Source organism: Eschrichtius robustus, chromosome 3 (assembly GCF_028021215.1).
Source record: "Eschrichtius robustus isolate mEscRob2 chromosome 3, mEscRob2.pri, whole genome shotgun sequence".
Taxonomy (NCBI): domain Eukaryota; kingdom Metazoa; phylum Chordata; class Mammalia; order Artiodactyla; family Eschrichtiidae; genus Eschrichtius; species Eschrichtius robustus.
Window position 1 is genome coordinate 37,094,357 of NC_090826.1, and position 15,694 is coordinate 37,110,050.

The 15,694-nt window shown below is 47.1% G+C and overlaps 1 non-coding gene and 3 pseudogenes across 1 annotated transcript; 2 read left to right on the forward strand and 2 right to left on the reverse strand.

Annotated features, from left to right (window-relative positions):
• Positions 1 to 4,149: 4,149 nt before the first annotated feature.
• On the forward strand, positions 4,150 to 6,153 carry LOC137761025 (transcriptional adapter 2-alpha pseudogene; annotated as a pseudogene).
• Positions 6,154 to 6,851: 698 nt separating this feature from the next.
• Positions 6,852 to 10,688, reverse strand: LOC137760558 (MARCKS-related protein-like; annotated as a pseudogene).
• LOC137763244 (U5 spliceosomal RNA) lies at positions 7,147 to 7,262 on the reverse strand. The gene has a single exon (XR_011073788.1). It is a non-coding gene; the product is annotated as a U5 spliceosomal RNA (small nuclear RNA).
• A 3,265-nt stretch (positions 10,689 to 13,953) lies between the features above and the next one.
• Positions 13,954 to 14,292, forward strand: LOC137761027 (large ribosomal subunit protein eL33-like; annotated as a pseudogene).
• The last annotated feature ends 1,402 nt before the right edge of the window (positions 14,293 to 15,694 follow it).

Below are 15,694 nucleotides of genomic sequence, written 5' to 3' on the forward strand. Positions count from 1 at the left end.
ACATTTCTACCTCATTGTGTTGTCGACGAAAAATTTAATCAGTCGATCGAAGAAAGCAATGGAAAATTTTATTCGAGCCAAACTGGCGGCGTATAAGCCGGGAGCAGCCTCTCAGAAAGCTCCAAGGACTGTTCTGCCTGTGAGAGGTCAAAGCACAGTTATCCAGGGCTTTGTACGTTAAATGACGTACACAGTGACATTCACACAATCCAGATCGACACCTACAAAGCAAGTAATGGGTCATGGGTCATCAGGGCCCCTTACAAGATCAAGAAGGAAGGTTAGCTCCTAAGGAGTTATCTTGTTGATACTAGGAGAATGTCGCTCTTTACAGTTGAGCAGCTATTTCTGCCGGTGGGGAGGTTGGTTGGTGCATGATGCAGATACGCAATGCACACAGTAGAGGGAAGAGAGGAGGCCACAGGGCACAGAACACTTTTTATGTTCAAATTTTCCTTGACTTGCCTTAGAATATGGATTTGTATTTCATCAGTGTCCAAATCTGAACTCCCAGTCCTGTGCCATCTTCCCCAACTCAGCTGATGGCAACTCATCCTTCCTGCCACTCAGAACAAAATCGTGGTGTTCTCCTTGATGTCTCTCTTTAACCTCTGGATCCATGCTGTCTGTCGACTCTACCTTCCAAATATATCCAGAATCCAACTATGTCTCACTACCTCCATTGCTAATACTCGGGTCCAAGCCACCATCATCTCTCCTCTAGATGACTCTGCTCTCTGCCCCATTCTCTTTGTCGACACAGCAGCCAGAGTGGTCCTTGTAAACTTCAGATTCTGTCACTCTGCTCAGAACCTTGCAGGGCTCTCCATTTCACTGAGTAAAGCCCAAGCCCTTACTGTTATGGCCTCCAGGGTGATCTAGTCTCCCATGACTTCTGAACTCTCTCCTACGTCCCTCTCTCTTCTTCACTGGGCTCCAGACACATTGGCTGTGTGGTTCTTGAAGTTGACAAAACAAGCTCCTGGGGCTTCCCTGGTGGCGCAGTGGTTGAGAATCTGCCTGCCAATGCAGGGGACACGGGTTCGAGCCCTGGTCTGGGAAGATTCCACATGCCGCGGAGCAACTAGGCCCGTGAGCCACAACTACTGAGCCTGCGCGTCTGGAGCCTGTGCTCCGCAACAAGAGAGGCCGCGATAGTGAGAGGCCCGCGCACCGCGATGAAGGGTGGCCCCCGCTCGCCGCAGCTAGAGAAAGCCCTCGCACAGAAACGAAAGACCCGACACAGCCAAAAATAAATAAACAAATAAGTTAATTAATAAAAACAAGCTCCTGCTTTAGGGCTTTTGTGCAGACTTTTCTGCTGAACACTTGAGAGAGGTTCTGTTCCTAGACCTCTCACCCCAGGTGGCTGCATGGCTAACTCCTTGACCTCCTTTCAACTCTTTACACAAAAGGTATCTTCTCAGGACTTACCTGGTGGTGCAGTGGATAGGACTCCGTGCTCCCAGTACAGGGGGCCAGGGTTCGATCCCTGGTCAGGGAACTAGATCCCACGTGCACGCCACAACTAAGGAACTGGCGAGCCACAACGAAGGAGCCCGCCTGCCGCAACTAAGACCCGGTGCAACCAAATAAATAAATAATCTTTTTAAAAAGCAAAGTTATCTTCTCAGGGAGGGAGGGTTACCCTTTTTTAAGTCGCATCCCACACTACCAACCCCTATACTCTGACCCCCAACCCCTGCCACTGCTGTTTTTTCCATAGCACTTATTTATGTGTTATTTATTTATTGTCTGTCTCCCCACCTGAATGTAAGCTCCAGCAGGGCAGGGATATTTGTTTTCATTACTGATATATCCCAGATGCTGAGAACAATGCCTGGCACATGTGAATGAATGAATGACCGAGTTACTGTGAGGGAATTGTCCCTCAAAGTCAGAGGACATGAAGTCAGATGGCAGTAATTCTCCAGGATGCCACAAGAGGGCATCACCGGCCCCGATCTTGTTGGTCAAAGGCAGCCTAATTGAGCCTCAGCTTTCCTCTATTTGGGCGGAGGGAGGAGAGAAAAGTTAACGAAATATCGGTATGTCTTCCATAAAGCTAAATGGATTTCCTGTTTCAAAGACGTGTCCTGTCCTTTGGTGTCAAGTCACTCTTAACTGTTTTTAGTCTTGGAATGGCCTTTTTGTAGAATCATGATTTTTAAAATTAGTACCGCAGAAATTTTTTGGAAATTTTAATAATTGGAAAATCCAACAATCTGGAAACCACTGGTCTAAGATGATAATAGTTTAATAACAATGGAACTTTTAAAAAAAATGAAATCTTAAGGGACTTCCCTGGTGGTCCAGTGGCTAAGACTCCACGCTCCCAATGCAGGGGGCCCAGGTTCGATCCCCGGTCAGGGACCTAGATCCCACATGCTGCAACTAAGGGTTCTCATGCCGTAGCTAAAGATCATGCATGCCGCAGTTAAGACCTGGCTCAGCCAAATAAATAAATACTTTTTAAAATAAATAAATAAAAATGAAATCTTAAGTATAATACAAATATCCAAAACAAATATACGTTACATGAAATGTATCACTATACATTTATTTTCCCCCAACTTTTTATTCCCAAAAGTTCAAAACTACAAAAAGTTGAAAGAATGAGTACCTATGACACATTTTCTTTCTCTCTTTCTGTTTACTGGGCTATTAGAAAGTTTCCGATAGCATGACATTTCACTACTAAATATTTCACATTACGTGTCTATAAGAATAAGGCCGTTCTCCCACATAATTACTATATCATTATTGTGGTAGTGTGAGTCATAGCCTCCAAATACATCCGCATCCTAATCCCAGGAACCTGTAGATATGTTACTTCACATGGTAAAAGGGATTTTGCAGGTGTGATTAAGGATCTTGAGATGGGGAGATTCTCCTGGATTATCTAGGTGGGCCCCAGGTAATTACGAGGGTCTTTATACGGCAGGAGGATCCAGAGTTAGTTAGGAGATGACACGACAGAAGCAAGAGATTTGGAGTGCAAGGAAGGGGTCACAGGCCAAGGAATGAAGGCAGCTTTCTAAAGGCAAGGGAACAGATTCTCCCTTGAAGCCTCTAGAAAAGAATGCAGCCCTGTCCACACCTTAATTCTACACTCCTGACCTCCAGAACTGTAAGAGAATAAATTTGGGTTGTTTTAAGTCACTAAGCGTGTGATAATTTGTTACAGCAGCAAGAAAACAAATACAATTATTAATTCAATACTGTCATGTGAAACAGAGTACATATTAAAATTTCCACAAAGGTACCAAAAGTGTACCTTCTGCTTTCTTCCTGCCTTCCTTTTCTTGGTGTGTTAATTGGGTTTGGTCCAGGATCCAGTTAAGGTTTGTATATTGCATTTGATTGTCATGTAGTATAGGCTTTTTTTTTTTTTGTCTGTCTAATTTATGCATTGTATTTATTTTGGGCTGTGTTGGGTCTTCGTGGCTGCGCGCGGGCTTTCTCTAGTTGCGTGGAGCAGGGGCTGCTCTTCGGTGCGGTGCGCGGGCTTCTCACTGCGGTGGCTTCTCTTGCTGCCGAGCACGGGCTCTAGGCGCGCGGGCTTCAGTGCTTGTGGCACGCGGGCTCTAGAGTACAGGCTCAGTAGTTGTGGTGCCCGGGCTCAGTTGCTCCGCGGCATGTGGGATCTTCCGGGACCAGGGCTCGAACCCGTGTCCCCTGCAGTGGCAGGCGGATTCTTAACCCCTGCGCCACCAGGGAAGCCCTAAGCTTACTTCTAAAGTTAAAATTTACAGCAATTACTTGCTGTCTTGATCCACATTAGAAACTGGAAACTACAGAAAATCTCGAGCATTTCCTTTTCCTTTTCTTTTTTTTTGGCCGCGCCGCGCGGCCTGCTCGGTTTCAGTTCCCCAACCAGGGATAGAACCCGCGCCCTCTGCAGTGGAAGCGTGGAGCCCTAACCACTGGACCGCCAGGGAATTCCTAGGATCTCTTGTTTTTAACAGTTCTAGTTCTAAGGCTAAACTACCTCATCAGAAAGTATATATATAAAGTATGTATCATGGCGCCTGCGCCGCGCGGGAGCCGGCACGCAAGCCCAGGGCGCGCGCGCCGCTGGCGTTTCCTCGGCGCGGAGGAGGGGAATGAAGTAAGGGGGGCGGGCGGGCGGGCGGGGGGGTCGTCAGCTTTGGTGTCTGTGTTGGCCAGTTCTGAAATCTCCTTGAAGGAGCCCTACACTGAGGAAGATCAAAGCAGCAGTCTTTGCCAACTGGGGAATGGACCGTTTGAGTTCCTTTAGCAATGATCCCTCTGATAAGCCACCTTGCCGAGGCTGCTCCTCCTACCTCATGGAGCCTTATATCAAGTGTGCTGAATGTGGGCCACCTCCTTTTTTCCTGTGCTTACAGTGTTTCACTCGAGGATTTGAGTACAAGAAACATCAACGTGATCATACTTACGAAATAATGACCTCAGATTTTCCTGTTCTTGACCCCAGCTGGACTGCTCAAGAAGAAATGGCCCTTTTAGAAGCTGTGATGGACTGTGGCTTTGGAAATGGCAGGAAGTAGCCAATCAAATGGGCACCAAGACCAAGGAGGAGTGTGAGAAGCACTACATGAAGCATTTCATCAATAACCCTCTATTTGCATCTACCCTGCTAAACCTGAAGCAAGCAGAGGAGGCAAAAACTGCTGACACAGCCATTCCATTTCACTCTACAGATGACCCTCCCCGACCTACCTTTGACTTTGACTTGCTTTCTCGGGACATGGCAGGATACATGCCAGCTCGAGCAGATTTCACTGAGGAGTCTGACAAGTATGCAGAATGGGACTTGAGAGACATTGATTTTGTTGAAGATGACTCGGACATTTTACACGAATTATAAGAGACCATGGATTAATCAACCTTAGAAAGTTTCAGTTAACGGAACGGCGGTATCCCAAGGAAGTCCAAGACCTTTATGAAACAATGAGGCGATTTGCAAGGATAGTGGGGCCGGTGGAACATGACAAGTTCATTGAAAGCCATGCATTGGAATTCGAACCCGGAAGGGAAATCAAGAGGCTCCAGGAATACAGGACAGCAGGCATTACCAACTTTTGTAGTGCCAGAACCTATGATCACCTCAAGAAGACTCGAGAAGAGGAACGCCTCAAACGCACTATGCTCTCGGAGGTTCTCCAGTACATCCAGGACGGTAGCGCCTGCCAGCAGGGGCTCCGCCGGCAGGCTGCCATTGATTCTGGCCTGAGTTCTTCCGTACCAATGGCTTCGAATTCAGGTACACGAAGTGCACCGCCCTTGAACCTCACTGGCCTCCCTGGCACAGAGAAGTTGGATGAAAAAGAAAAGGAGCTCTGTCAGGTGGTGAGATTGGCCCCAGGAGCCTATTTAGAATACAAATCTGCTCTATTGAACGAATGTAACAAGCAAGGAGGCTTGAGACTGGCACAGGCAAGAGCACTCATCAAGATAGACGTGAACAAAACCCGGAAAATCTATGATTTCCTCATCCGAGAAGGATACATCACTAAAGCCTGAGGCTCTCCGGGCCTGGTGGGCCAAAGGACCGTACGGGCATTCTGGAGTTTTGTTTTTGAGCTGAATTCTCCTTGTAGAAAGAGGGGAAGAACCAAGGAAACCTTAAGTTGTATTAATGTCTACTTTCTTCTCCCCCCTGCTTTAAAATACTGCTGTTGTTGGTATTCTGCTGCAGAGTTACGTGCGAGATAAGCTATTATTAACTGTGTGTGGGCATTCATTCCTAACCCCTCTTGTAACTAAAACAAGAACCACAGCACCTCACATCACAGTGTTGGTAGAAATAGAACTAAACCAGTCTTTAGTCCCAGGAGTCCAGCTCAGATCCTTGTACTTGCTTGGGAGGTTGGTTTTCTGATTATCTGTTTTGTCTTCAAACATTACAGACAGATTTAAAATAAAGAGGTTATAGAGAGAGGAAGCTTTCTCTTTCTGTCTGAGGATTCTTTTAAGCTGACAACTTATGTTTATGAGCAAAGAGGAGGAAAATCTCCCCGTGATGGTGTTGTCCCAAACTGCATCTTCAACTTTAATGTCTGGCTTTGTAAGTTGCAGTCTGGCTGTCTAATCTGCAGTAGACTCTTGAGGAGGTGACACTGGATATAAAATGTCTCTGTTATTTTTAGAATTAATGGATTAAAATGTTGTGCTACTTCAAATAAATAAATACATAATAAAATAAACATGTATCACACAAAAATCAACCAACTATACTTCAATTTTTTTGAAGTTTTTAGAAAAGCCAAGTTCCACAAGTGCAGCAGTTAGAACCACAGTCCCAGAGACGTGGGTCTCGCCTGAGGTGCTCACGTACTGCCTTGAAAGACCTTTGCAGACAAATAGGCCCAAGCCTCCACTTGAATTCAAGACCTAACCAAAGCCAGGTTAAGCGGATACTCTACAGCTAGCAGCCGTCTACTGCACGATTGACTTGCTCCGTGCCAGGCCCCGTGCCGAGCACAAGAAGCAGTTCAAGTTCATGCGTGGTGGTCTTCAGCGTGCAAACATAAACCCGAAGCCCTAGGAACAAAGTGCGTTCTGCAGCTCCGTTGAGTATATGCATTTCTGAAAACCGTGGGGCCGCCCGCGCTAAGGACACGGTGGGCGCTTGTCTCGCGTCTCCTCCTCCCACCCGCGGGTGCCGCCTTCCTCTAACCAGGGTCAATATCACCGCCCCACGCTACCACACGACTCCGCGAGCACCAGCTTCACCGTCCACACCAGACCCGCATGTCCGAAGACAACCTCACAGGAACGGAACACCACACCTTGCTCCCACAGAGGAATCCAGCTGCTTACGAAAATAACAGCCAGAAACCGCAAACACGGCTCGCCACTGTACTTCACCGGCCTCGCGCCGCCAACCGATGGGACTCCAGGTGCTTGCCCAGGTTCCGAAACCACACGGACATCACGCGCCTCACGGCCGAAACACCAACAAAACAACCATCAAGGGGGAAGACACGACCCACCACACACCGAAAATAATCGCTGGACAAGAACAAACCGGGACACGCCGACGCAAACACGACCTGCAACCAACCCAAAACTGCCTTAGCCCCCTTGCCAGAACGGGGAACGCTACCGCCAGACACACCGAAAGACACAACATTCCTTTACTTTTTGTACAAAGTTATTAGCCTTGTGAAAACAAGGCCTCAAAAAATTGACGAGAAACTCGGAATTGTTTCTCTCCACGGAAATCTTTAGTAAAAGGCGAAAGATTTATGCGTTTTGAAGAGAAACCAGAGTGTGGCGTCATAGCCTCTCACACAGTCCTCGGCTAACGGTAAGTCCCAAGTCACCAATGGTAACTATTTACCCGCAAACAACGAGTGAGTTCTGCCATTATTTCAGACAATTCTCTGAAAATATCCTGAGTTCGAGCGGGGGCGGGAGTCAAAAGAAATACAAGAATCTAGCCTTTTGAAAGTAGGCAAGACCCTGAGTGCAATGCATTGTGGGTATGTAAATGAAGCCCAGTCACCAACCTCGCGCTTCGGCAAATGCCTTCGTTTATTAGTTTTCCTGCTCGGTCTAGAGCCACCACCAGGGGGCGGAGCAGAAGCCAGATAGGAATATAGTCGCCGAGTCCAACCAGAAAGTCTGTTTTTTTGTTTGTTTTTGTTTTGTTTTTAAGATAATTTCACAGGTTGGGGCAGATTTCCCTTTATTTTTTTAGTCTTCTTTTTTTTTCTTTTAAGTTTTATTTATATATTTATTTATTTATTTTTGGCTGTGTTGGCTCTTTGTTGCTGCACGTGAGCTTTCTCTAGTTGCCGCGAGCGGGGGCTACTCTTCATTGCGGTGCGCGGGCTTCTCATTGCGGTGGCTTCCCTTGTTGCGGAGCACGGGCTGTAGGCGTGCGGGCTTTAGTAGTTGCGGCACGCGGGCTCTAGAGCGCAGGCTCAGTAGTTGTGGCACACGGGCTTTGTTGCTCCGTGGCCTGTGGGATCTTCCGGGACCAGGGCTCGAACCCGTGTCCCCTGCATTGGCAGGCGGATTCTTCACCACTGTGCCACCAGGGAAGTCCCAGAAAGTCTGTTTTATTTTATTTTATTTGTTTTAAGGGACGACATTTATTCCTTTTCCAAATGTTACAGTAAGACCAGGGGGAAGAAAATGGTCTTAGCCGTTAGAAAAAAAAAAAAAGTGCAAATCTGGGGTTTGGCCGTTAAAAGTTATTTACAACAATGTGGGGGGAGGGAAGACAAGAAGTTGTTTCACATTACAGACCTCCCCCCAACCCCAAAGCTTAATACTTGCTTACAAGTCAAAAAAGAAACACAGTTGATTCACAAGCTGGAGGTTGCAACTTGAGTAAGACATTTAGAAAAACCTAGACGAGGGCAGTGTCCTCCCCCGCCCAGGTGCCACTGTAGGCACAGCACGAGAGACTACAAACAACAGGGCAAGGTGGACACTCAGGGTTTGGGAGTGTAGGCAACCCCACCTCTGGCTCAGGGATTTGGGGAGTAAACATAACCTACTTGGAGAAGAATTGGGGAAGACAACCAGCAAACTGCCTTCTGCGCGGCTGGGGACAGGGAAGGAGGTAGGGCCAGGGGCAGGAGAATTTCACATCACTAACCTAACTTGGGAAACTGCAAGGGACCATCTTTAACTGGCCTTAAGAGGAAGAGCAGATGGATGATGGTGTTGCCGCAATATCAGCTTCCCTGTGCACCAATGCCGAACAGAAATACGGAGACAGAGATTTTGGAGGAAGAGAGAGATGGCTTCATTTTTCTGCCAGGCAGAAGGGAAGACACAGCAGGCTAGCGCCTGAAGAACTGTGCCCCCACCTCCTTCGGGAATCGGAAAAGATTTTATACGTGGGGCTCGCAGTCTGGGATATATGATAAGGATCAAAGTCGTGAAGGTCTTGCATTCTTCTTCTTCCTGCGTTATTTCAAAACAGTCACTGCTGGCATCAGGCAGCCCGGTAATTGGGTCGGTTTGTCTCTGGGCTGTTGGCCTGCGACCTTTTTTCTGAAGTGCAAATGCTACAGGGGGTGATTTGCTACAAGGCAGTGCAGGATGTAATTCACATAGTGTTAAAGAGTCATAGGTTCGGGATGTCCCTGGTGGCACAGTGGTTAAGAATCCACGTGCCAATGCAGGGGACACGGGTTCAACCCCTGGCCCCGGGAAGATCCCAGATGCCGAGGAGCAACTCAGCCAGTGTGCCACAACTACTGAGCCTACACTCTAGAGCCTGCAAGCCACAACTACTGAGCCCACGTGCCACAGCTACTGAGCCCGCGCGCCTAGAGCTCATGCTCCACAACAAGGGAAGCAACCACGATGTAAAGCCTGTACAAGGCAAAGTAGAGTAGCCTCCACTCATCTCAACTAGAGAAAGCCTGTGCACAGCAACGAAGACCCAATGCAGCCATAAATAAATTTATGTTTTGAAAAAAGGAGTAATAGGGCTTCCCTGGTGGCGCAGCGGTTGAGAATCTGCCTGCCAATGCAGGGGACACGGGTTCCAGCCCTGGTCTGGGAAGATCCCACATGCCGCGGAGCAACTAGGCCCGTGAGCCACAACTACTGAGCCTGCCCGTCTGGAGCCTGTGCTCCGCAACAAGAGAGGCCGCGATAATGAGAGGCCCGCACACCGCAATGAAGAGTGGCCCTCACTCGCCGCAACTAGAGAAAGCCCTCGCACAGCAATGAAGACCCAACACAGTCAACAATAAATAAATAAATATTAATTTTTTTAAAAGGTAGTAATAGTTTAGCTTTGTGAAGTACAAATCTAGGTACAGACACTACAGGTTAGTAACAGTTTAAAAAAACAACTAGGAGTGATTAACTCTTTCAGGCCAGGTTATATTTCTTCTACAGCCTGTTCACTGTTCCCTTTATTTTCCTTGTTCTAAGGAGAGGGAAAACTTCATTTCTATTTGTGCTGCAACAATGGGAGAATTAACAAGAGGGAGAGGAGGAGAGTGAACGTGGCTCGGGGGCAACCGCTCCTTCCCTTCTGGGCACAGGAAGGCAGCCAGGGCACCAGGTCGAGGCAGTGACCTCACAAGGACAGCACAGTTTTTGCAGTTTAGAGATCACCCACCTGCCCCCACCCAGCTACTCATTCGGCTCGCTCGCTGGTGTAGGGCCCCCAGGGAGTGGATGCTGTGCGCCTGGGGCCCTGCCTCTTCGGTGTCTCCTCCCTTGGAAGCAGCACCAACCTCTGCCCCTTTGGCCTGGGGCTCCTGGCTGTCTGGTGGCGGCAGCCTTCCCTTCCTGGGCAGTGCCTCCCTCGCTGCAGGCACCGACCTCTCCCTGCTCCTGCCCTTCCTCTGTGGGTGAGAAGGCAGACGAGTCACCCCCTCCCTCCTTCCGATTTCTCTTGAAGGACAGGCCACTCAATTTGAAAGGCTTCTTCAAAGAGAATTTCTTCTTCTTGGAGGTCTCCTTGGCGGGGGTTGGAGGGGGGACGCTCCCCCTTGACCTCAGCGCCCTGGCTAGGGGGTGCTGGCTTGATGGCATCGCCAGGGGCCCCGGCTGCCTCCTCTGTTCCGTTCAGGGGGGCGACTCCCCTTCACCTTTGGGGGAGAAGTTTCCTTTGCTTTTCACGTGGCCGTTCTCCTGTCTGTTGACCTTAGCGGGGAGGCGCCTGCTGCCTCCTCAGTGGTCACGTAGTCCCCGGGAGCCTTGGAGCTCTGACTGCCCATGGTGGGGCTTCTGCTGGGGGCGCCCCGAGCTGTCCCGGGCTCGCGCCCGCAGAGGATAGTTCAGTTGGGTGGGCCTGGCCGGCGGAGGGGTTGGGGCTCGCGGCGGAGGGGGAAGGGGGCGGGAATCCAGCTGCACCCCTCTCCGCGTCCGACCTGCCAGCTGCGCCCGTCCAGCTCCGCGCCTGAATGCATGTTTGTTTGTTTACTGAAGTACATTTGATTTACAATATTATGTTAGTTTCAGGTGTACAGCATAGTGATTCAGTATTTTTGCAAATTATACTCCATTATAGATTATAGATAATGGCTATAATTTCCTGTGCTATACAGTATATCCTTGTTGCTTACCTATTTTATGATTTTGTTTTATAATACTCCAAATTAAAATTTCTCTTGAATTAAAAAAATTAAAATTGAATTTTTTTAAAGAGGCTTGAAAATAATTGTTTTCATACATTGATGCAACAAAAATGTATGGAACACTGTGTCAAACCCTGTGCTAGGCCCTAAGAGACAGGTATGTGTGATGAGCACTGATGACAATTTCAGTGACACATAGGCTGAGCAATAAAGGATCCATAGAAGTAGTGTGGTGAGGGGGGTCTAGGCAGAGAGGCACCATGAGCAGTGTGAGCCTGAGAGGTAAAAGGACAAGTGGCTAAATGACAGGACGAGATTGGGTCTTCAGTGCCAAACTAAGACTTTGGATTTACCTTGAGAACAATGGGAAACCTCTGAAAAGCTTTAAAGAATAATATGATCAGATTAGTGTTTTGAAGCAGCAACAGCATCACCTGGTGTTATCAGTATTATGAGTTGAATTGTGTCCCCCCTCCTGCAAATTCATATGTTGAAATGCTAACCCCCATTACTCAGAATGTGACTTCGTTTGGAAATAAAGTCACTGCAGATGTAATCAGTTTAAATGAGGCCCCCAGAGCTGTCAGACAATAAAGTTCTGTTAAGCCACCCAGTTTGTGACGCTTTGTCACGGTACCCTAGAAAATACACCTAATATACCTGGGTACTCGTTAGAAATGCAAATGACTGGGCCGCACCTCAGACCTACTGAATCAGAAACTCCAGGTGGGACTCAGATACCTGCATGTTAACAATCCTCCACATGATTCTGATGCAGGCTAAGTTGAGAACCACTGGACACCCATTCTGGCTAAAGTAAGGAGACTGAGGGCAAGACGTTTGGGGGATGATTTAGGACTGAACAGTAAAGCCAGAGAGAAATAAAAGGCAGCCTGGACCAGGGGGTTGCCAGGATTGCTCAAGGAGAAAGAGTGGAAAGTGAGGAGAGGAAAAAAAGTCTAGGATAGGTCCCTAGAGAACAGTGGCCTAAGGGAGGCGCGGCAGAAGGAGCAGTGAAATTAGGAAGGCCAGAGGAAAAGCAGCAGTGTGGACAGCACAGAAATCAAGGGCAGTGCACCACAACTAGAGAAGCCTGCACCACAACGAAGAGCCCACGCCGCAACGAAAGATCCCACACGCCTCAAGGAAGACCCCCTTGAGGCCGCAACTAAGACCCAACGCAGCCAAAAAAAAAAGAAAAAAGAAATCAAGGGCAGAACATAAGTTTCAAGAAGGAAGTGGTTAGCTCTGTCAAATGAGTGATCAAGTGAGGTGGGGACAGGAAAGTCCATTGGATGCAACAACAAGGCATTTGCTGGTGACCACGGGGGTGGGGGGTGATGGAAGCCCAACTGCAGGGAGCTGATGAGGGAGGCCACGGGAGGTAGAGAACTCAGGCAATGCTTCTGAGACATTGGGCCTGTAAAGCCAAATAGAGCCGGTAGCTGGAAGGGGTGTGGGATTAATGGCAGCCTCCCTCTGCCCCTTTTGTTAATATTAGGAGAGTGTTAAACATGCTTAAACACCTTGGGAAGGAGCCAGTACAGATGGAGAGAGTGAAGAGCCTGGAGAGAGAAATTAAAGGACAGATGAAGGAAGTTGGGGAGTGGGAGGGGAGGAGGATGGAGGTCAAGTGAGGTAAGAGGAAGGATCCAGACTTGACTCCAAGGTGGCAGGAGGAGGAGGGGAGGGAGAGGGTGCAGTAGTAACCACCACAGTGAGGATCTCTGTGGAGCTGGCCCTCCATCCTATCCCTCGCCAGCAGTTCCTCCTCCTCCCACCCTTCTGGCCCTTATATTCCTCTACCTTTTCAGCATCTGCCCTGTAGCAGCTGAACTGCTGGAAAAATCAGACCGCTGAGCCAGGCCTCTGATGAAGGTCCGGATATTACTCGACATGTCTCTAGTTGGCTCTGCTTCCCACTCTCGAGGCGCTCACTATATACCTTCTTCTCTCACCGAAACCATCCCACACCTCCTCCCCAGCTCTCAAGTTCAGCAGATAACCCCACTACAGAAGTCGCTGAGAAAGAAGAAGCTACTTCCTTATCTTCCCACGCCCCAACCTAACAGCGCCCAGCAGAGGGCCCCTTCCTCTGCCCTCCTCCCATCAAAGACCGTCCCCCTCCAGGGCACCAGCTATCTTTCCTCCCCGCTGGTTCATCCCTGCAGGCCAGGTAGCCTCCATCAACTCCCAGCTGAAAAAGAAAGGGAGAGGGTAAGACGGTGGAGGGGGGGACAGGAAGGGGCAGCAGGGGAGGGTGAACTTACTAGGCCTATATCACCCTCCAACTGCAGTCTCCTTTTGGAATATAGTGATCAACCACAACAAAGAAAAAACTTCACTGGGTATTTTTGTTTCAGAGAAAAATTCGGACAGAAGTCTCTTTATTAAAAACAAACTTTCCTACAGCCACAAGAGAACAAATGAAACTTTCATTCTAAACAATTAGTTTCCACTGAGTTTCACCTCGAAGCTTAGTAGTCTTTTCTGTGGATGCATTTGCATCAACTGGTACCATTTTGAATTAATTAATTTTCATACTAGATGTTTTAAATGACTTTTGTAATTATCTAAACAGTGCTTTGAAATTGATTCAAACAGCAGAGATTTCAGGATACATTTAGGTGAAATAACTTCTATAGTAAAACAGAGTTCTTAGTTTTTCCCCTGGTCTCTACTTCCTCACTCCTCATTCTTTATTACTTTAAAAGTTCATCATGAACTATTTCTAACTCCACAGAAAAGTGTAGAGGACAAAAACACACCTGACACTCAGATTTAATAGATATGAACATTTTTTCAGATGTGCTTTAGCTATGTTTGAAAAGTAAACAAAAGTTAACATAGCTCCCTTTCCTCCGTTTTGGAGCCTGTGGAGGCCTGCTGGGAAGAGGACTTTAAAATGATGAATATGTCTGGAAGGCTCTGGTGCAAGGCCATTTTTGCTGGCTCTAAGCAGGGTCTCTGGAAGCAGAGGGAGCACACAGCTCTTCTGAGAACTGAAGGTGTTTATGCTTGGGATGAAACCGAATTCTATCTAAGCAAGAGATGTCCTTATGTGTACAAAGCAGAGACAGCACAGTGACTCCTCGTGGCAAACCAAACCAAAGAGAGTAACTGGGAAAAGGTAATTCATGCCCATGGAAACAATGGCATGGTTCCTGCCGAATTCTGAAGCAACTTTCCTGCTAAGGCCATTGAACACAGAATCTGTGTGATGCTGTATCCCTCAAGAATTTAAATTTATTAAAAAGTAAATAAATAAAAGTGTGGATGTTCTCTTATAAAAACAAAACAAAAACCAAAACCTTATATACACATTTGAAGCCTGCATTTGTTCCCCCAATCCCATTTACTCCCCCTCTATCCATTGATACCTACTCCGCTGAAGTTGGTGTGTCCTCCATCCACCAACAATGTCAGTCATGTGTTTTTCATGTCTTTTTTTAATACTTATTTTATTTTATTTATTTATTTGGTTGCACTGGGTCTTAGTTGCAGCAGGGGGCTCCTTAGTTACGGCTCACCGGCTCCCTAGTTGCAGCATGCACGTGGGATCTAGTTCCCTGACTAGGGATCGAACCCAGGCCCCCTGCATTGGGAGCACGGAGTCTTATCCACTGCACCACCAGGGAAGTCCCAAGTTATGTGTTTTTTAAATTTAATATAATTATTAATATAATTAATAAATAAACAAATCATTAAAAGAATTAATTAATTAAAGAAATATATATTTAATATAAATATCTTACTTCATCCATCCTTCGGTAACTTCCTTTTTTGGCCACACAGTGGGGCTTCTGGGGATCCTAGCTCCCCTAGCTCCCTGACCAATGATTGAACCTGGGCCCTCAGCAGTGAAAGTGCAGAGTCCTAACCACTGGACCGCCAGGGAATTCCCTGTAACTTCCTTTTTTAAGAAAGATATTTATTTATTTATTTTGGCTGCACTGGGTCTAAGTTGCAGCTCGCGAGATCTTCGTTGCGGCATGCGGGATTTTTTTTTTTTTAGTTGTGGCATGCAGGATCTTTTTTTTTTAGTTGCAGCATGCGGGCTCAGAGTTGTGGCATGTGGACTTCTTAGTTGTGGCATGAGCACATCTTAGATGTGGCATGTGCACTTCTTAGTTGTGGCATGCAGACTCTTAGTTGCTGGATGCATGCGGGATCTAGTTCCCTGGCCAGGAATTGAACCCAGGCCCCCTGCATTGGGAGCGCGGAGTCTAACCCACTGGACCATCAGGGAAGTCCCTAACTTCCTTTTTTTTTTAATTCAACATTACATTTTCAAGATTTATTTGTGTTGGTATCTGTAAACCTAGTTCCAGTACATCCATTTTATTTTCTGCACAGTATTCCATTGTTTGAGTATACCACAATGCCTAGGACATCCAACAAAGGGACATATAGTGACATTACTATAAAAAACTGTCTCCAACTCCAATCTATTTATTTATTTTAAGGTTTCTTAGATCTTTTACTTGTGAAAACAAAAATAAGAATAGAATTGGCAACAAACTCTGTCTCACTTTATGTATACCAACTGAAAAATAAAAGTTTGTTCATCTCATTAGATGTATTTCCAATAAATTTTTACTTTTTAGTAAATTTTTACTTTGTTTTTTTACTTTACTTTTTACTTT